The sequence below is a fragment of the Hyla sarda genome, chromosome 1 (genome assembly GCF_029499605.1).
Source record: "Hyla sarda isolate aHylSar1 chromosome 1, aHylSar1.hap1, whole genome shotgun sequence".
Classification (NCBI taxonomy): Eukaryota; Metazoa; Chordata; class Amphibia; order Anura; family Hylidae; genus Hyla; species Hyla sarda.
In genome coordinates, this window is record NC_079189.1 from 572,811,126 (window position 1) to 572,833,982 (window position 22,857).

At 43.6% G+C, this 22,857-nt stretch overlaps 1 protein-coding gene across 3 annotated transcripts in view; it reads right to left on the reverse strand.

Annotated features, from left to right (window-relative positions):
* The window catches only part of DYM (dymeclin), a 382,495-nt gene that overhangs the window by 235,650 nt on the left and 123,988 nt on the right, over positions 1–22,857 (reverse strand). The window lies entirely within an intron of this gene.

Below are 22,857 nucleotides of genomic sequence, written 5' to 3' on the forward strand. Positions count from 1 at the left end.
TCATTAGTGTCCTCCTCATCTCCGTGTCACAGTCATTAGTGTCCCCATCATCTCCCTGTGTCACAGTCATTAGTGTCCCCCTCATCTTCCTGTGTCACAGTCATTAGTGTCCCCCTCATCTCCCTGTGTCACAGTCATTAGTGTCCCCCTCATCTCTCCCTGCGTCACAGTCATTAGTGTCCCCCTCATCTTCCTGTGTCACAGTCATTAGTGTCCCCCTCATCTCCCTGTGTCACAGTCATTAGTGTCCCCCTCATCTCCCTGTGTCACAGTCATTAGTGTCCCCCTCATCTTCCTGTGTCACAGTCATTAGTGTCCCTCTCATCTCTCCCTGTGTCACAGTCATTAGTGTCCCCCTCATCTCCCTGTGTCACAGTCATTAGTGTCCCCCTCATCTCCCTGTGTCACAGTCATTAGTGTCCCCCTCATCTCCCTGTGTCACAGTCATTAGTGTCCCCCTCATCTTCCTGTGTCACAGTCATTAGTGTCCCCCTCATCTCCCTGTGTCACAGTCATTAGTGTCCCCATCTCCCTGTGTCACAGTCATTAGTGTCCCCATCATCTCCCTGCGTCACAGTCATTAGTGTGCCCATCATCTCTCCTTGTCTCAGTCATTATTGTCCCCCTCATCACAGTCATTAGCTTCTCCCTCATCTCCCTCTGTCACAGTCATTAGTGTCCCCTCATCTCTCCCCGTGTGTCAGTCATTATTGTCCTCTCATTTCCCTTCATGTGTCACGATCTTAAGCATCCCTTCCTTTTTGGAAAAAAAATAAAACTAATAAAAAAAATAAACTAACAGTTTCACTTACCTTCACTTCTGTTCCGATGCTGATCACCCGTTCTGCCTCCAGTCAGTCGGCACTCCAGTCTTACAAAGCAGTGGATGTCATGTGACTGCCGCAGCCAATCAGCAGCCTTGGCTGTCACACACTGTACTCCTGAGAAAGAAGCATGATGACCGGGGCTGCTGATTGGCTGCAGCAATCACCTGATGTCTGCTGCCCAAGTAAACCTATAGCGCTGACTGGAGGCAGAATGGGGGATTAACGCAGAAATAGAAGCGGAGCTAAATAAAACAGTTATTTTTTTTAAAGCTGTTACTTTTTTTATACAAAAAAAAAAAAAAGAAAAAAAAAAGTAGTCCGGCACTACTAATGTGGTCCGAAACCAGCTGTTCGTTTGGTGGCGGTTGTGGATAGGTTATCCTACAGGAATGATGGTGGTGGTGCTGACATATGTAGAATATATAGCGATAGGCAATACGTTGAAGGAGAAAAGAATATACGTTGCACTCACCGCGTTTGTAGTTGCAGGAAATTTAGATAAACTTTATTGGAAGATCAGACGAAACATCAGTGCAGAAGGGAAGGGAGGAAAACGGACATCAGCTCCTTCGGAGCTGATGTCCGTTTTCCTCCCTTCCCTTCTGCACTGATGTATCGTGCGATCCTTCAATAAAGATTGTAACTACAAACGTGGTGAGTGCAATGTATATTCTTTTTTCCCTCAACTTCTTTATACAATTTAGCATTAGCTTCTCAGAAACTATTGTAAACAATGTCACATTGTTATTGAGAATGCAGGGTCACTATCATTGTTTCACCATCTTTTCTGGCTAATTCAGAGTTGAAAAATAAATGTATGAAAAATATAGGCCATCCACATACCATGATATAGTACATAATACCTCACGGCAATAAATCAGGAAAAAATATATTGTTGTCCCTACCAAGGACTGAGGTGCCTTATAAAATATAACTTTTAATTATATAGTTTAAAATATCGGTCCACCAACCATCAATATTTAAAAACTCATCAAGAAATAACAATGACACAATTTGCGACTTATAAAGACTTAAACAATGTTAGCACTATCATATATAATGTACAAAAATTCCCTTATACCAACGCGTTTAAATGTAGGGGTTAGGGTATAGAGTTACCCTCCCACACTTCTTCAGGGGATTAGGTCTATGGTGTGTTTACTGACGCCGGGTGTTTACTGACGCTGGTTGCTTTATGGTGGTTATTATCTGGGTGTCATTGGCTGAAAATTTGCCCATTTAAAGGGATATATACAGTGACATATATTAGTGTGATATATGACTCCAGAGCTTGTCTTAACCATAGACCTAATCCCCTGAAGAAGTGTGGGGGGTAACTCTATACCCTAACCCCTACATGGAAACGCGTTGGGATAAGGGAATTTTTGTACATTATATATGATAGTGCTAACATCACATATAGGATTATACAATCACAGCATGGTGATGTGTATCTAACCGCTGTTGTAATTATTTCCGCGTCATTGTTTAAGTCTTTATAAGTCACATATTGTGTCATTGTTATTTCTTGATGAGTTTTTAAATATTGATGGTTGGTGGACCGATATTTTAAACTATATAATTAAAAGTCATATTTTATAAGGCACCTTAGTCCTTGGTAGGGACAACTATATAATTCAGAGTTGGCAACAAATATGGCTGCACTCCTGTAAAAAAAAAATGGATTTATGAATAGAAAAACTCCAATAACTCTGGAATGTAATAAAATATAATCACCAGACTTTGGATATATGGAAAATTTTCAGTTTTGGGTGGACATCCCCTTCAATATTAAAACATTCCATTTTTGTGATGCCGCTTCTGATGCATCTCTGAAGATCTCTCATTACGTTACATTGCGCAAGTGTTGACACCCTTCGTCTGCTGAGCTGAGGCTCGACACACCAGGACGTACGGGATTAGCATCTCATTTCTTTATAGATGATGCACGGTGAATTCCCTCTAGGTGGATGTTTTTAACAATGACTGCAGTCCCCAGGCCAAGGCCAAAGGGTCCGCACCCAAAATCAGCTGTACAGCGAACAAGAGAAGATGAGGTCATGAGGACTGCAGTGAGCTGCCCTTACAGCCTGTAAATGTGCCATGCAAGGAGACACATTAGCCCTGATGTATGGCTAGTGACTGCAACCAAGGCGGATGGCAGGACAGTAACTGGGTTACCATTGGTGGGACTTAAAGGGGTTCTCCACCATAAGGTGATTTTAGTATATACCTGGCAGACAGTAATGGACATGCTCAGGAAGGATCTGCACTTGTCTTGGGGGCTAAATGGCTATGTTGTGAGATTACCATAACACTGTGGCTAGCTTTTTGTGAACTGGTATTTCCTGTTTAAGTTTTCTTTTGTGACTACAAATCCCATAATTCCATTTTCCTCCCTCCCACACATCAGCCACCCCACCCATTTAAACATAAATGAGCTGCATCCATTCAAAAGACCTGTGGTTTTCAATCAGGGTGCCTACAGCTGTTGCATTAGTTGCAGATTGATCTCTCTCCCCCCAAGCGATCGCTCCACCAATTGAAGCAGACAGGCTCCCTGTCATCAGCTGACTAGTGAGTCAGGTCTCGGCCGCATTGCAACCTGGGAAAAATCTGAGACAACAGTCATTTTGTATGCTGTTAAAAATAAATATTGGGGTGAAAATCACAGAAAAATTGTGAGAAAACCGTCACACACAGGTACAGACACTATATTATGAACTACACTAACCACACAGCCCCTGTAGCATAGTCAAATAAAAAAAAATCCTGGAATACCCCTTTAACGACATCACAGCATTCAACTATAGTACAACCCAGGTCAAAAACTAACAAAAAAGACTTATATGGGGCAGGATAAATCATCTACCTCTATCTGAAGCATTACTTGTCAGCTGTCCAGTCCTGTAGAGATCTTAAAGGGAATCTGTCATTTGCACTTCATACTTCAAACTGCTGATACTGTAGGCTGCATTCACACCACATTTTTGCAATACAGTTCCCATATCAGGTTTTGATGAAAAACGGATTCCTCAAAACCGGACTAAACTCTAAACTGTATCAAAACGTGTGTATAAATTTTAACCAGTATACGATTTGAAAAATGATGTCCGGTTGCCTCTGTTTTTAAGAAAAAAAAACATATATGTTTTTAACTTTTCACTCCATTATGAATAAAGTTTCAATTGTTTGATTGAAATTCCAAGAAGAAAACTGTGCAAAGTAAAAAACAGTATGGTGAAAACCGGATGGAACCATACGCACATACGGTTCTTATTGACTCCAATGTTAAAAAAACATATTCGTTTCAATACGGTTTTTCACCCAGACCAAAAACTGGTAGGCTACGGTTTTGGGTACGGGAAAAAAAAACAGACAAAACCGTACAAGATGCAAAACGGATGCCACTGGATGCATTGTTTGGCATACGGTTTTCAATGGAGAGTCAATGCATAGGTTTTCAATACGGTTCCGTAAAGTTTTCAAATTGAAAACGTATATGGGAACTGAATTGCAAAAACATGGTGTGAATGGAGCCTTAGATAGCTGTTAGGGCGTCCTTATGAATGTCCTTCCATAATGAAGAAAACATTTTTTATTATCTAAATAAATCCCCAATCCCCTAAAGTGTTGAGGGCTGGAACATCTTCTCGCTCCCTTTCCCATCACTGCTTGACTGACAGTCACCTGGAAGCTGAGCCCTGTTTTCAAATGTTTTTCCTGTGCTGTGCATACAAATTGTACACAGGTGTGAGATTTAGAAACAGGGCTTGGCTTCCATCTTTCAATCAAGGAGAGATGGAAGGAGGGAGCAAGAAGGCATTCCTGCCCCTAGCATAGTGCTTTGGAACGCCTCTATGACACTTGGCACAGAAGAATAAAAGTATTTTTCTAAGTAAGGGAAGCGCAGACATGAAAAGCCTCATGCGTCTCCTTGTCCTAACAGCATCTACTAACAGGGTCAGTAGTTTGGAACGTGAATTGCAGCTAACAGGTTCCCTTTAAAAGGAGTACTCCAGGATATGGAAACTTATCCCCTATCCTAAGGGACCAACTGCTGGGGCCACCTGCGATCTCCTGTACGGGGCCCCCAGTTCTTTGTCGAAATAGAGCGCGTCGACCACTGCATGATGCGGCGGCCGACACGCCCCCTCAATACATCTCTATGGCAGAGCTCCAGGTTGGTTATCACTGTACAGAATACTAGGGGAATCCATCAGGAGTGAGGCCTAGGTCTAACAGCCCCATGTTAGGGTATACCATGCAGCAGCATTACTTTATCTGGGAATTAATCATGTATCCAGGGGGGAGATGGTGAACCTTAAATCTGCATTCCGCAGCAGCCTCCCCCCCCCCCCCTCATTCAGTCACTCTCGGCTTCCTCCGGTGCAGGCCGCTGCCAATTCACAGTGAAATAGGAGCTCTTGTTTACATGAATTAAAGTAAGCTCTTTTCATGTAAAAAAAAAAAAAAAACTCAGATATTTCACGACTTGATCCGAATCCAAGAGCTCGACGGATGCCAATGTTTCATATTGCTAAAATAACAGAACAATATTTACTTCTAACTGGCAGCGAGACAATATTAGATTTCTGAAGGTAGAAGAGCCGCAACACAAAGCATGACTGAGAGCACAACAAAGGAAAGCTTCAAGATAGGGGGATGCCAGAGAAACGCCTGCATCAGCATCTATAGGGGCTGAAGAAATAGGAAACTTGCATGTGCTGTTTTTGGGAAGAAAAGAAAAAAAAAAAAAAAACAGCAGTACTGCATTACCAGACACAGCCACATACATGGGTGGCTCTCTTTTTGGACCTAAAAGGCATCTCCTGGGACCCCAAATGATCAGTTTGAGGGGGCGGCAGTGCCCGGATGGCTGTTGCAGTCTCATTACAAGGCACAGTGCCTAGTAGTGGCTGTGCCTGGTACTGCAAGCAGCCCAGTTACTCACTTGTATGCAACTGAGCTGCAGTACCAGGCACAACCACTACAAACAATATATGGCACTGTGTTTGGTAATGGAGATGCTGAGTGCCCTCTACTGGATGGACACTAGAGCGATATTCAAAATGGACACTGGGAGCCCTGTAAAAACACATACACCCCTCCACTGTCTAAGGCAGTGTTTCCCAACCAGGGTGCCTCCAGATGTTGCAAAACTATAAACTCCCAGCATGCCTAGACAGCCTTTGGCTGGGAAACACTGGTCCACATGCGGAGGTGATTTTCTGCTGCAGATTTCTCATGAATCTGTATATGTTAGGCCCCTTTCACACTACAGTTATCATCCTGTAAAAAAAAAAAAAACCTCCGTTATTACTCCCGGCAAAAAGTCCTGAGAACGGCCGTCAAAAGATCCCATTCATGTCAAAGGGATTTTTTGAACATCCTTTTGCAGCAGGCATGTCCGTTATTTTTGCAAGCACAAAAAACGGTGCGTGCACTAATTTTTGGTGCAGCAAAAAAAAAAAAAAATAATAATAATTTAACATTGATGTCTATGGAAACCGGAAGTTAAAAAAAATAAAACCTCCGTTATCAATTATTGTCAGGTTTTTTAACATCCGTTTTTTCTCAGTGCAGCTTTACAAAAAAGGATTAAAACCTAATAAAAAATTAACGGATGTAACTGGTAATAACGGATGATAACGGATGATCAGGTTTTTTTTACATTAAAAGTAATGGATGATGTCATCAGTTATCATCCGTTATTACTCCCTTTTTTTTTCATCCATTATAGTAAAATAACGGCAGTAAATAAGCAGGATGAAACCTGTAGTGTGAAAGGGGCCGTACATGCAGATATTGATTCAGATTTTTCACCATGCATGTCACCCCTATGCCAAAAAATGGAATGCAATCAAATAAAAAGTTATTGCCATTAAAGGGGTACTCCACCCCTGGCATCTTATTCCAAAGGATAGGGGATAAGATGTTAGATTGCCGGGGTCCCGCTGCTGGGGACCCCGGGGATTGCTGCTGCAGCACCCCGCTATCATTACTCTGCACGTAATGAAGGGCAATACAGGGGCCGGAGCATTGTTACGTCATGGCTCCGCCACTCATGACATCACGGCCCATCCCCTTAATGCAAGTCTATGGCAGGGGGCGTGACGACCGCCACGCCCCCTCCCATAGACTTGTATTGACGGGGGCGGGCCGTGATGTAATGAGGGGCGGAGCCGTGATGTAACGATGCTCCGGCCCCTGTATTGCCCGTCATTACGTGCAGTAATGATAGCGGGGTGCAGTAATGATAGCGGGGTGCTGCAGCAGCGATCCCCGGGGTCCCCAGCAGCGGGACCCCGGCAATGTGACATCTTATCCCCTATCCTTTGGATAGGGGATAAGACGTCTAGGGGCGGAGTACCCCTTTAAATGAACACATGCCCAAAATAAAGAGTCTAAACATTTAGGTTGTTTAAATCTACTATGATTTTTTTTTTCATTGTTTATTTTAAATAAGTTTTTATATTTTATAACATGTAAATAAAAGGAAAAGAAAAATATACATCAGACATTGATATATAGAACATCAAAATAATAGACATTTTTTAAAATCCTGCATAGATTTGTTATATGAATCCTTAAAAGGGGTACTCCTGTGGAAAACAATTATTTTCATATCAACTGGCTCCAGAAAGTTAAACAGATTTGTATATTACTTCTATTAAAAAATCTTAATCCTTCCAGTACTTATCAGCTGCTGTATACTACAGAGAAAGTTGTGTTCTTTCCAATCTGACCACTGTGCTCTCTGCTGACACCTCTGTCCATGTCAGGAACTGTCTGAAGTATAAAGGGTTTGCTATGAGGATTTGTTCCTGTTCTGGACAGAGGTGTCAGCAGAGAGCACTGTGGTCAGACTGGAAAGAACTACACAACTTCCTCTGGAGCATACAGCAGTTGATAAGTACTAGAAGGATTAAGATTTTTTAATAGAAGTAATTTACTAATCTGTTTAATTTAGTGGAAAGGAGTGTACTGAACAGACTGGCACTCGGATGGAGAATGATTTACAGTACACTACTATAGATGGCATGTGGGAGGAGAGGGAGGTTATTGATGTCTGAGTTTGCAAAGTGTTATGTGAACAGAAAGGAAACAACAACAGCATCACCGCAAAGCAAGGGTTAAATGTACAGTAAACTGAACATGAAGATAAGCTAAAGGGAGGGGGAAGGGGATTACAATAAGGAAGAGGTTAAAAATCATAAAAGCAGCCTTGGTTTAAGCAGTGAACTGCTGCTTTCACAACTTGCTGATGGTGACGACAAGCTGCATGACAGATTTTCAGAACTTTGAGTTGTCAGAGATAAGAGGGAAGCCTTGATTTACTTTTCAGGCACAGCTGTGTAGGAGGCAGCCAGGGCGCAGACTGACGGTACACAGCCAAGGCTCTATTCCACCACATAGCACTTGCTAAGCAAGTGGCTGAAACTATGGACACATTTTTAGGAGGAAAATAAATTGGATAAGAAAAAGTTGTGTGAAAAGTTAGCAACCCTTTAACCCCCTAGGACCAGGCCAATTTTGGTAGTTGCACTTTAAAAGGGGTACTTTTCTTCTCAGCGTTCTGAATATTTTTGTTCTGAACACTTGGAGCGGGGGTCGTGACGTCATGGCCACACCCCTCGTGACGTCACGCTACGCCCTGCAATGCAAGCCTACGGGAGGGGGCATGGCACCCACCAAGCCCCCTCCCATAGACTTGCATTGAGGGAGGGGGGGGGGGGCATGGTGTGACATCACGAGGGGCATGGCCGTGACATCACGACCCCCGCTCCAATTGTTCGGAACAAAAATATTCCCAACATTGAGCAGCGAAGTACCCCTTTAAAGTGCAACAACCAAAATTGGCCTGGTCCCAGCGGCGGGAGCCTGTGATCAGACATCTTATCCCCTATCCTTTGGATAGGGGATAAAATGTCTAGGGGCGGCGTACCCCTTTAATAGCCAAAACTTATTTTTTAATTAACAAATTTATATAAGGGCTTATATTTTGTGGGACCAATTGTACTTTGTAATGACTTCATTCATTTTCCATAACATATCCTCCAAAATGAGAAAAAAAATGTGTGAAGTGAAATTGAAAAAAAAAATTTAAATAAATTCAAAAAAAATTTCTTGTTTTTTTTTTAAGCCACTCACCATGCAGTCAGACTAGCATTTAACCTTGATACTTTAAGTAGGTATGGTTAAAACAATACCCAATTTGAATCATGCTTGCATCATGTTTTACAAATTTAAAGGGGTACTCCGGTGCTAAGACATCTTATCCCCTCCAAAGGATAGGAAAGCATTTTCAGACATCACATGGGGGCGAATACGTGACGTCACAATACTCCGCCCAGTGATCGGCAGTCATCAGACCCGGAGAGAACATGCTCCGGGGTCTGATGGTAACGGGGTACTGAGTGAAAGATCAAGGGGGTCCCCAGCGGCGGAAGCCCCCTCGATCAGGCATCTTATCCCCTATCCTTTGGATAGGGGATAAGATGTCTTAGCACCGGAGTACCCCTTTAAAAAATTCTAAACTATTTAGAATTTTTTAATTGCTATTTTCTGACCACTATAACTTTTAAATTTTTTTGTTTACCGAGCTCATTTTTGCGCAGTGATCTTTAGTCTTATCGGTACCACAGTGGTATTGACTTTTTGATTGCTTTTGACTTTTTTTTTTCTAGGGCATGATGTGATTTAAAAGAAAAATGCAATTCTGATATTTATCTACGTTTACGCAGTTCCCCGTCCGGAATAAAATATGTTACAGTTTAATAGTTCAGACATTTACGCACGCCGCTATACCAAATATATTAAATTTTATTATGTTTGCATATTTCATATGTGGAATTTGGGAAAAGGGGGAGATTTAAACTTTTGACATGGAAGAGGTTAATGTATGTTTGTTAAACCTTTATGACATTTTTTATATTTTTTACTTTATTAGTCCCCTTCGGGAGGAATCCTTAGATTCCAAACAGAGCTCAATGTAGTTCCATAGGACTGTATTTACCTGTGTGCTCTGTGCTCGATTGATAAAGCCTAGTCCAGCCAGGTTCTATGTAACACAGAGCCACGGACGGCACAGTAGGAGAGGTAAGCCCTCCGGCTACCTCTGCAGTGGATCTTTCCTCCTACATAGCAACCAATCAGATTTCTTATTTAATTTTGCAAAGGCCTTGTTAAAAATGAAAGAAGCTGATTGGTTGCTATGCACAGGTTTCTGGGCTCTGTACACTGAGGACAAGCCGGGCTCTGTGCACTGAGGACAAGCAGGGCTCTGTGCACTGAGGACAAGCAGGGCTCTGTGCACTGAGGACAAGCAGGGCTCTGTGCACTGAGGACAAGCAGGGCTCTGTGCACTGAGCACAAGCAGGGCTCTGTGCACTGAGGACAAGCAGGGCTCTGTGCACTGAGGACAAGCAGGGCTCTGTGCACTGAGGACAAGCAGGGCTCTGTACACTGAGGACAAGCAGGGCTCTGTACACTGAGGACAAGCAGGACTCTGTACACTGAGGACAAGCAGGGCTCTGTACACTGAGGACAAGCAGGGCTCTGTACACTGAGGACAAGCAGGGCTCTGTACACTGAGGACAAGCCGGGCTCTGTGCACTGAGGACAAGCAGGGCTCTGTGCACTGAGGACAAGCAGGGCTCTGTGCACTGAGGACAAGCAGGGCTCTGTGCACTGAGGACAAGCAGGGCTCTGTGCACTGAGCACAAGCAGGGCTCTGTGCACTGAGGACAAGCAGGGCTCTGTGCACTGAGGACAAGCAGGGCTCTGTGCACTGAGGACAAGCAGGGCTCTGTACACTGAGGACAAGCAGGGCTCTGTACACTGAGGACAAGCAGGACTCTGTACACTGAGGACAAGCAGGGCTCTGTACACTGAGGACAAGCAGGGCTCTGTACACTGAGGACAAGCAGGGCTCTGTACACTGAGGACAAGCAGGGCTCTGGGCACTGAGGACAAGCAGGGCTCTGGGCACTGAGGACAAGCAGGGCTCTGGGCACTGAGGATAATAATTCAATCTGTTGACTGCTTGCCATGCCTGTTTTAGGCAAGTGTAAATAATTTTTGCCACATCTGGGTTAGTAAATTGTCATCTTTGTGTGAATGGAATTTCGAAGAACTTTATGCAACTACAATGTCTGATCACCTCAGTCATTTTAATCTCCTTAATATAGAAACAATGGCTTATAAAAAACAGTCCCCGTACCATCCAGAATATAATCCTGTTTGGTTGCAGCATCATATTTGTCCTAGCTGAAGCACAGGCAGGGACAAAATCCAGAAAGTGAGGGGGGGACTAGCACTCCTCTGTGCTCACTACTGTCCTATCAGGCTGCAGCATGAAACCAGAGAGGAGGGGGTTACAGAGCAGCCTGCAGTGATTGGATGAAGAAACCCAGTAAAATGCAGCAGACTCAGGGAGGAAGCAGAATCATGTTTAGTAAGGGTGAGCTCAGTGCTGGTCTCAGACACGACCCTTCAGCAGTATATGTCAGAATAAATGAGCAACAGAACAGAGGGATTTGTGAGCCAACTACAGAAGATGGACACATAAAAAAAACATCTGCATGACTTTTTTTTTTCTTTCTGTGATACGACAGGAACACTTTAAGTACATCCGCCTGAGTGCAGAGAACAGGAAGAAGCACTACATGACAACGACAGCGGTGGCTACATCTGTCTTTTTTCCATTTAAGAAATAAATAAACAAAACATTCCACTGGTTGCCTTGTATTTTATCGTCATATTCTGTTGCGGTTTAGAATGCGGATTACCAATATTCATCTGATCTACACATCTAATGAGTGACATGTTGCTTATTCTTGTATATCTGAAATATCACAACATGAACCCCAGCATGTGTTTCCTACAGGAAACAACGAGATGAGTATTGCACACATATTTGGACTTGTAATTTGTGTGTAAATGCACTACAAAAATACAAAAGATCAGCGCAAGGTGCAATAAGGCAGTACAATTGTCGAGGCAACCCCGTCATAACCCCTCCCATAGACATGACCGGAGGGGGCATGGTGTGACGTCACGATCACGGAAGCTCCAGGCTTCCGTGATTTTAAGGCTGCAGCGCCTGCCCGGAGATCGCCTGCCCCCCGCAATCAGGCATATTATCCCCAATTCATACAATAGGAGATAACATCTCTAGGGGCGGAGTACCCCTTTAAAGGGGTTATCCACCATAAGGTCATTTTAGTACGTAGCTGGCAGGCAGTAATGGACATGTTTACGAAGGGTCTGCGCTTGTCTTGGGGCTAAATGGCTATGTCATGAGATTACCATAATACTGTGGCTAGCTTTTTGTGAACTGCTATTTCCTGTTTGACTTTTTTTTTTACTACAAATCCCATAATTCCATTTTCCTCCCTCCCACACATCAGCCACCCCACCCATTGAAACATAAATGAGCTGCAGACCTGTGGTTTTCAATCAGGGTGCCTCCAGCTGTTGCATTACTTGCATATTGCTCTCGCCACCCATTGAAGCAGACAGGTTCCCTCTCATCAGCTGACTAGTGAGTCAGGTCTCGGCCGCATTGCAAGCTGGGAAAAATCTGAGACAACAATCATTTTGTATGCTGTTAAAAATAAATAGTGGGGTGAAAATCACAGAAGAATTGTGAGAAAACCGTCACACACTATACAGACCCTATATTATGAACTACACAAACTTTACAGCCCTTGTAGCATAGTCAAATAAAAAAATTCTTGGAATACCCCTTTAATGCCTTAGAACAGTAGTCTTCAACCTGTATACCACCAGGTGTTGCAAAACCACAACTCCCAGCATGCCCGGACAGCCAAAGGCTGTCCGGGCATGCTGGGAGTTGCGGTTTTGCAACAGCTGGAAGCACACATGTTGTGAAACACTGATCTAGCTTATGGCATGAACATTAGAAAAATGTAAAAATTTTAAAACCCCCAAAAAATATATTTAGGTAAGGTAATTCATCAACGTTACACTCGCGTAGGCTCCTGCCAAGGAGCTCAGTAATAAATCCTTACTTATTAATAGGACTGCCAATTATTAATGGGACTATTCCTGTCCTATCCAGACTATCAGGTGCCAGAATAATTGGGATTTTACTATATTAGGATTTATTTTATTTTAAAGTTTTCAAAGTTATTATTTTTTTTTTAACTGCAAAACTACATAGAAACATAGAATGTGTCGGCAAATAAGAACCATTTGGCCCATCTAGTCTGCCCAATAATCTGAATCCGATCAATAGTCCCTGGCCCTATAAACTAGCATGGGAAAAGGTGGTAGAGGAGGAGAGGCTTGTAGTATAAAGGAGGGCTCCTCCCTTTTCACAGAACAATACAGCGACAGAGGTAGGAGCGGAGTCCTAGAGCTGCGGGCGTAGGGTAAAGCTTGGGCAGATCTGTGGGCGCGGGCTTTACTATTACCCTGCATGAGACAGATCAAAGCCTTTCGCTCGGAGCTTTCATAATGAAAGCCGTTTCTGTTTGACAGGAAAAGAGGGATATTTCCAAAAGACACACGGACAGAAATGCCAAAATAAAGTGAGAAGTTGGGAAAGCGTTTATTCGCTTGCGGTAGGAAAAAGTTAATGCCACTCTTGAATGCGAACCATGAGTTGCAGTCAGTGCATTTTCCATAATGTTACGACAGAGTCATGTCTCCTAGGGCCGTGCGCCTGTGATGTGGGATATTCCCCGTTCTGGAGCCATAGACTCTGCTCCACCACAAAGCTCAGTCCAAGGGTTACCATAATAATCCGGAGCCCTTTCATGGTGTCAAGCGACTAATACACAAACAATGTGCCTTCATGTATATTGTGCAGAATCTAATGCAGACTTAAAAGGTCTGTAAGGAATTTACAAAATACAAGGCAATTGCTTAAAGGGGTACTCTGCCCCTAGACATCTTAACTCCTATCCAAAGTATAGGGGATAAGATGTATGATCGCGGGGGGGGGGGGTCTGGTCGCTGGGTCCCCCCGCAATCTCCGAGCTGGCATTGCAGCGTACTGAACACGGAAGCTTGGAGTATCTGTGTTTGTGACGTCAGGCCACGCCCCCTTTATTCATGTCTAGGGGAGGGGGCTTGATGACTAGTACATAGCCGTCACGCCTCTTCCCATAGATATGAATGTAGGGGGCGCAATGGCTGTGGTAGCCCTTCATCCGGCAAGGAGCGGTGTTCACTCCGTGCACCAGTAGATTAGGGTGCCTTGCCTAAGATTGCGGGGGTCCCAGTGGCCATAACCCCCACGATTAGACATCTTATTCTCAATCCTTTGCATAGGGGATAAGATGTTTAGAGGCAAAGTACCCCTTTAAAGGGGTTGTCCAGGAATAGAAAAGCAGAGCCAATTTCTTCCAAAAACAGCACCACACTTGTTCTCAGGTTGTGTGTGGTATTATAACTTGGCTCCATTAATTTCAATAAAACTGGGTTGCAATACCACACGCAACCAGAGGACAAGGGTGGCGCTATTTTTGGAAGAAATTAGCTCTGGATTTCTATTTCTGGACAACCCCTTTAAATAGCAATCACATAGTATTGAGCTGATAACCTGTAGAACAATTACAACTCCTATGGCTTGCTCCACTGACCTATATTTTGGAGTTTATTGGAGGACCATGAATGCCCCCTACCTGCTCAGATGTCACAGAACAGCAAGTTTAGAGCACGGTGTGTCCACAGCTGTAGGAGGCATTTACTTTTGCAACTCTCCCAGCCCCCTTCACATATGTCTGATGTTGTTTCTAGGCCTGCAACGATTAATAGTTAATAAAATCAATAATGGGAATAGTCACTGATTTCAACCATCGACTAATCTGACGTTAGGGGCGTGGCCTAATAATGAAGTATTCTTACTATTTTCCCCGCCTTTTAGCCCCTCAGTCTGCCCCTACGTGTTCCCCCTCTATCTCCACTTACCGTGTGATGCCGTTTTGAAGATGATGCCCGCCTGAGACATCTTCGGCCTACCTGCAGCCTTGTCCAGAAGCTGGCGCCGCCTCCTTGTCCTCAGCACCTTTGGTGACAAGAAGCCTCCAGTCCAGACAGAAGCTGACAGATCTTCCTGGTGCAGGGAGGACGGCCATCATTAAGGTCTGTGAACTGCTTCTTCTCCCCTGCAGCAAGGCCCCTAGGTTAACCCTTCAGGTGTTGTCCCCTATTTTTTCTCCCTGTTAACCCCGTAGTTACTGTCCCTTCACTCTTACCCTCTGTTAACTCTTCAGGTGCTGTCCCCTTTCTTTTTGACCTGCTAAATGGGCACTGTCACCAACTTTATTTTTTTATATGTTGTAGTACTTATGTACTACAACATCTCTCTAATATATTGTCAAATTTTTTTTTTGATTATCATGGTGAAATTTACGTTTAAAAATCGTCCACTAGAGGTCACCCTCCTAGTGGCCGGCTGCAGCCTGGCATGACGTCACGCCTGAAAAAGGACTGATTTTGGCCTGGCAATCAGTCCTTTTTCATTTAGGCTGCTCTCGCTCCCTGCCTATCAATCAGACAGGCGGGAGCGAGCGCATTGGCTCCCCGGCCACTGGCTGGGAGGCCACTCCTCCCGCACATGTCGTCGCCGCCGCTGTCCCTGCACACCCGCTGCCTGACTCTGCAGGTATCAGAATGGAGGGAACGGTATATGCGGGCGGGTCGGGGGTTTGTGATGGAGGGAACGGGGTGATGGAGGGAACGTGGTATGGGGGTTTGACGGAGGGAACGGGTTAGCGCCGTATGGCACTAACTTAGTTTATTTACACAGGGTGCCTCCAGTTGTTTCACCACTACAACTCCCAGCATGCCCTGACAGCCAATAGATGTCAGGGCAAGCTGGGAGTTGTAGTGGTGAAACAACTGGAGGCACCCTGTGTATATAAACTAAGGGCGGAAGTGTTGTCCCCAGCAGGCATCAGTGACGTGGTGCCTGATGGGGAAGTCTGCCTGGTAGTGAGCACACTACCAGGCAGACAAAAAGTTATTTTTAATATAATAAAAATTAAAATCAGGGAGGGAGTTGGCAATAGGCGAGGACAGATAAAAAAAAATATAGGATGGTGGGAGCTACCCTTTAACTCTTGACAATGCGGTTTCTACTTCCTCCCAAACTTTTTCTTTGTTTTTAAATCAACTGGTGCCAGAAAGTTAAACAGATTTGTAAATTACTTCTATTAAAAAAATCTTAATCCTTCCAGTACTTATTAGCTGCTGAATACTACAGAGGAAATTATTTTCTTTTTGTAACACAGTGCTCTCTGCTGACATCAGGACCACAGTGCTCTCTGCTGACATCTCTGTCCATTTTAGGAACTGTATAGAGCAGCCTATGTTTGCTATGGGGATTTTCTCCTCCTCTGGACAGTTCTTAAAATGGACAGAGATGTCAGCAGAGAGCACTGTGCTCATTATGTCGAAATAGGGGGAGTAGTACTGTCCTTCCATGCGTGCAAAGAATAAAAGAAACCAAATTAGTATACATCTATAAGAGGCGTCTACGTCATTAACTAGACAATGAACAAGAAGAAATGGAAACTCCAAATGATCCGCAAGAGACGAGAACGGGGCAACACAAGGACAGTCCCAAACTGCGTGTAAGAAGGTTCCCTCCTCCCCCTGGACATTCAGTCTGTGGTGCTGCAGACATGACCATGCACAAGTGTGGGGGCTAAAGATTTGAGATGTAAGAACTAACTCTATAACTACCCCCTAGTGCCCACGCAGCTCCCTCCAGTCCCCTCTCTATTTCCGACACCAGAAAAATAAATAAATCCTTCCAGTACTTATCAGCTGCTGTATAATACACAGGAAGTTCTTTTCTATTTGAATTTTGGACAGTTCCTGACATGGGCAGAGGTGTCAGCAGAGAGCACTGTGGTCAGACAGAAAAGAAATTCAAAAAGAAAGAACTTCCTGTGTTTTATACAGCAGCTGATAAGTACTGGAAGGATTGGGAATTTTTAATAGAAGTAATTTACAAATCTGTTTAACTCTCTCGCACCAGTTGATTTAAAAGAAAATGTTTTCCAGTGGAGTACCCCTTAGTATAGGTTTTTAACTATTGTTTTTCTGCCTCCAGTAGCATCTGAAAGCAAGATGCTGGATAATTCCATTAACATACTTCTAGAGGGGTAGTCTGACATAGGATATTGTCATTATGTCTGGGACATAACTAGAGACATTTCACAAAAGAAGGGGGGATTTTACTGCTGCTCCATGATGCTTTTGCTCTAATTTTATGATATTTGAATCACAAAATATTCCATGCCTTTACACACGTGTTTTTAGCATCCTGATGTTAAAAACTAATTTTTGGGTGCACCCTTGGTTCCAGGGTGCTGTTCATATAATAAGGGGTTAAAATATATATAACACAAATGCAAGTACACTGGCCATGAAACAGTAAATGATAGACTGATCTGATGAAAAGGGTCTGTGCAACCCTGAAACGTGTCATTCATGCATCCATTTTATTTATTGGAGATTTACCATATATTTGATCTCCAATTGGATCTACTCGGGACTTGCAGCGCTTCATTTAAGGGTCTTTATTTGCTACTGCTTTTGAGACTGATCTAGAGGGAGAGAGGCCCTGCCAGCAAGGGATAATATACAAGAGGATGTAAGCTAAAACATTTCCATTCAATGACAGCAAGCAAGCCAATATCTTGCAATGGTGAGAAACTGAAAAAGTATGTTAAAAAGTTTCAAAACTACCATAAAATGATACAATAGAAAACTCCAGGCCAAGGCGGAAGCCGTGCACTGCAGCCTCACACCCAGCAACAGTTGTAATACAGAATCAGTGTTTCTAGGGGGTTCTTTTTAACTACATTGGTCCCTCATGTAACAATATTATTTGGTTCCAGGACGACCATTGTATGTTGAAACCATTGTATGTTGAGACCATAACTATGAAAACCTGGTAATTGGTTCTGAAGCCACCAAAATGTCATCCAAAAATAGATGAAAAAGTGAGGATTAAAGAAAAATAAGTAGATAACTAATACAGATAAAGCAAATTCTTACATATAAAAGTAATAAAGATCTGCTGGGAGCTGTAATCACTGTCTGTGTAGAGGACAGGAGCTTCTTCAGGGTCCTGTACAGAACTGTGTTCTAAAAAAGTAACATGGAGCCGCCCTCACCTGGTGTCCTAAGGAACAGCTAACCCTGGTACAGGTAAAGAGTAGTATAGAACATGTAACACCTCCCTGTACTGTAGGGGGCGCTACCAGACAGGAATTCAGTGAATAAGCTTCAGTAATGCCCAGTGAATGTCCATTCTGATTGGTCAGTTCTTCCAGCCATTGACATGTTTCATAGATCGGGACGGTCTGTAGCATTGTATGTTGAGTCTGGTATCAAGTTACAATGGTCCACAAAAGACCATTGTATGTTGAAACTATTGTTGAGGCCATTGTATTAATTTTTTTTTATATGTAGAAAATTCCTGTAACCCCCTTGTCAAACACCCACCATCTAATGACAGGTCTTTATTCTGCAGCAATGTCATTTGTCCCTAAAATATAGTCGTGGTTTATAAGGGCTTCTCCCTTCTCTTCCCCTGCCTAAGTAGCCTTCAAAAAGCACCATGTAGTGAACAGAGGCAGTGGTAACGTTGCTGCTTGAATTGGACCTGGCGATCCCAATCACTGGTCACTCCTCAGCTTAGGGCTCATTCACACCATGATTGGTTAATACGTTCACCGGATCCGACTGGGGGATGTGTAAAGCGGGCGCTCCTATACCCCAGCGGGACGACCAGTCTCCCATTCATTTGAATGAGCTAACCGAAGACATAGTTACTCCGTTCGGCTCAATTTTGCCCCGTATCATGTTTTGTGACCGGACTGAAAACCATGGTATACTACCGTTTTTCAGTCCGATTACAACACCGGATACGGGGCAAAAATTAGCTGACTCTGGTCGGCTCATTCAAATAAATGAGATGCGGGTGACCGTATTAACAAATCGTGGCGTGTATGCACCCTTAGAGTTGCAGTCTGGCAACAGCTGGACAGTGCTCTATGACAGTGGTCTCCATAATGTGGCCTTGCAATGGTTTCAAAACTACAACTCCCAGCATGCTCTATTACTGTGATCTTGTGTATGCAGCTTCTTCTTTACATAGCGGACCATGTGAACCTTTTGGATGATTAAAAAGGTACCCATACACCTTCAATTGTTGTAGGATGAACCTTGGTCCCATTGAGAGTTGGAAGACTCCCATACACATAAGAGCAGTGTTTCCTAAGCAGTGTGCCTCCAGCTGTTGCAAAACTACAACTCCCAGCAACTGGGAATTGAAGTTTTGCAACAGCTGGAGAACCACAGCTATTGCAATTATATTGTAATGCCAAAAGGAACCTTTCTGGTCATTCTGGGCTGACAAAGCACATAGAGCGCCCCCTGCAGCTTATTTTTATCCTAGCAAATTTTCCCCGCATGTCCCTTTATCGTATACGTCCCTGTAGCCCCACAGTGATCCGGACTAATCTGTTCACAGCAGCTCTGCTCATTCCGTAACAATGTAATCTCCAGAAGGATACGTGCAGCTATCAGCTCCCTGTGAATAAACCCCTGGTCAGAGCCGGCGCTGCGCTCTGCACAAATGACAGACTGAGTTAAGATATCAGGGTCTTGTGACCGACCTCTGGACATCACTGGCACCACAGTGACTAGACCGAGTCTCCAGGCTCTCAGCCCTTGGCATGACAGCTTCCTGACTGGACACATTCCCAAATCTCCCGCACCCCCCTCAGCTGTGATTGTCCCCTCGGCCTCCCTCCTGTAATCACTTTTTCCCCCCTGGATGTTTAGTTAGCAGTTTCCAAATACATAATAAGGCAAAGCTTCTCCAAAGTAAATACTCTCGAGCAGAGATAGAAAACAAATACCCGGCCCTTAACTCCTGACAAGCTGGCGCTGTCATCCGATGGTTGCTAGTACACAAAAAATAACCTTTGTATTTTAAGATAAAAAATAAATAAACACATACAAAGAATAATACTAATTAAAGCGTAGCTGCCATTTCAGGTAACTTTATTGTATAGGTTTTTTTTCCAGCAGGATTCTGCTTTGCATGCTTCTATAATGTGAAGTTCTCCCAGAGCTGGTAGGTGGAATTCCCCCCTCCCTCCTCCATAGACTTGCATTGCTTGTCTTGCAGACAAAGAACAGAGCTAAGCTGATTTTTAAGTGGAATACACAGCTTCACCGGAGATGTGGGAGATGGAAGAAGCTTTATAACTGGAGAAAGAAGCTTTTGTGTGTAATAAAATACATGAAGTTTTTTATATTCGTTTGTACTATTTTGATTAAATGGTTTGGTTCCGAGCACTGGGTGCAGGCTTCAGAGATCGCCCTGCCCCCTCGTGACATCACACCCCACCCCCTCAATGCAAGTCTATGGGAGGAGGCGTGACGGCCGTCAAGGCCCCTTCCCATAGACTTGCATTGAGGGGGCGGAAGCCGTATCCAGAATTCGGAACTAAGGGGCCTCTTTAAGGGCCCATGCACACCACGGACAATCAGCTTGGAATTAATTCATTGATATCAATGGGAGGCTGCTGTTCAGTCCACATCGGAAGTTCCACAGAAGTTCAACGTAATTTTATTCCGTCTTTGGTTTCTAATGCTTATTTCAGCAGTAAAATTTAGCTTGAAGTAAGTGCCGATTCTGCAAGAAAACTTAGTAAGGCGTTTCCTTGCAGAATTTCCCCAGTGTGCACAAGTCCTAAAAATATTTCAAGAAAAGAGCCAGTAGTAGTCAACTGGCAGCCCCGTTTCATCCCAGTGATGTCCCATCGTCCTAATGACCCCATGGCAGCCAATCCCTGGCTATGGCAATGATGTCAACTGGCAGCAGACATCACATAATCTGGTGGCAGTGTGGGATTGGTGCTGAATTTAAATTAAAGGTATACATTTTTAATTTACGTTTTTTTACACAAATACACACATATCAAAAAGTTTTGATCAGTCGAGGTCTGGGTGCACAGACCACAACAGATCACTGGACAGAGCAAGGAGAAGCATGTTACTGATCGCTACTCTGACTGTGTGTAAGACGGGTCCCGTGCAAACTGTTAATCTCCATGGTAACAGACTACAAACAACCACTGTTTTGTCTGATCCTGCAGACATACTTTCTTCCATTCATCAGTCCCTTTTTTTGTGTTAAAGGGGTATTCCAGGAAAAAACTTTTTTCTTTTTTTTTTAATATATCAACTGGTTAAAGAAAGTTAAACAGATTTGTAAATTACTTCTTTTAAAAAATCTTAATTCTTTCAGTACTTATGAGCTTCTAAAGTTAAGGTTGTTCTTTTCTGTCTAAGTCCTCTCTGATGACACCTGTCTCGGGAAACACCCAGTTTAGAAGAGGTTTGCTATGGAGATTTGCTTCTAAACTGGGCGTTTCCTGAGACACGTGTCATCAGAGAGTTCTTAGACAGAAAAGAACAACCTTAACTTCAGAAGCTCATAAGTACTGAAATGATTAAGATTTTTTTAATAGAAGTAATTTACAAATCTGTTTAACTTTCTGGAGCCAGTTGATCTATAAAAAATTTTTTTTTCCTGGATAACCCCTTTAACCTTCTGCAGTGTTTTCCAATCAGGGTTCCCCCAGCTGTTGCAAAACTACAACTCCCAGTATGCCCGGACAGCCAACGGCTGTCCGGGCATGCTAGGAGTTGTAGTTTTGCAACAGCTGGAGGCATCCCGGTTGGAAAACACTGACCTACTGAATGAGTATAAGCATAAGCAAGGTTGGGAACAGTTAAAAGTAAGTAGGACAGCAGATCAAAATCTGTTTTCATGGAGATTCATAGTTCTGCACAGCGCTGATCATTTTTTTATATGCACTGGGTGAGTAAAAAATGTTACGTTGCAAAGAGGAGCACGGTGCCTCCTGCTACGACACTCGATTTCTATACGTTAAAATCAAGAAAGCGCCTGTGATATTTCCTTACAAGTATCTATGCTTTCGACATCTGGGGCTATTTATTACAAGTCAAGCACGAGATATAAATTGCTTGGCGATATTTACATGAGATGCTGCCAAATCAGACTGTTTTTATTTCTCGATGGCACAACATTATTCAGAAATGACAAGCACCGAGTCCTCGCTCCTTCTAGAAAACCCAGAGCCACAACTTCCGTCTTACAAGTGATATTTGGAGCCGCGTCCAGCGTGGTATCAGCTTTCGTGCTGGATTGGAATTAATCAGGGTTATCCATTATAGATCTAGTGATATGTGCTGAGCTGGCAGCACCCAGCCAATGGGCTTGAATTATTTGTAAAGTGATTTGGCTGGGGCCTGGGGTGTGCCGATACGGTCACTGTGATGGCAGAACAGTAAGCCTCTCTTCTTAAGTCAGCAGTCACTCTTGACAAAACTATCTGAAATTACATTGCGAGAAAAACCTTGGACAGCGCTTCAGGTGTTTTCAGCACCCTCAAAGTAATCCCATACAACACAATGCATTGCTGGATGTTTGCCAATGGTGTAGGCCACTGGTGATGTGATATTGTAAAATATGTTGTCCCACCATTAAACATTATATTTGTTGCACAGATCAAAAAAATTAATGTTTGCCATTTACAAGCTAGTTTACTGCATGTATAGCAATGTGCCAGTCTACTTACTAAGCTGAGGCTTGAGGACACACATGCTCAGTCACTCCCCATGTCCACTAACTGAGCTGACTGCTTGAGAACACACATGGATTGAGAGAGAGACACTCACACTGTCCACTCACTGAGCAGAGTGCTGGAGGAGAAAAAGGCACAGGTCACCTGATAAGTTTACGCTTGAAGACACACATGCTCAGTCACGTTCCATGTCCACTAGCTGAGCTCTGGAGGACACACATGCTCAGTCTCTTTCTCAATTCACTTACGCAGCTTAGTGCTGGAGGACACACATGCTCAGTCACGTTCGATGTCCACTAGCTGAGCTCTGGAGGACACACATGCTCAGTCTCTCTCCAATTCTACCTTCTCAG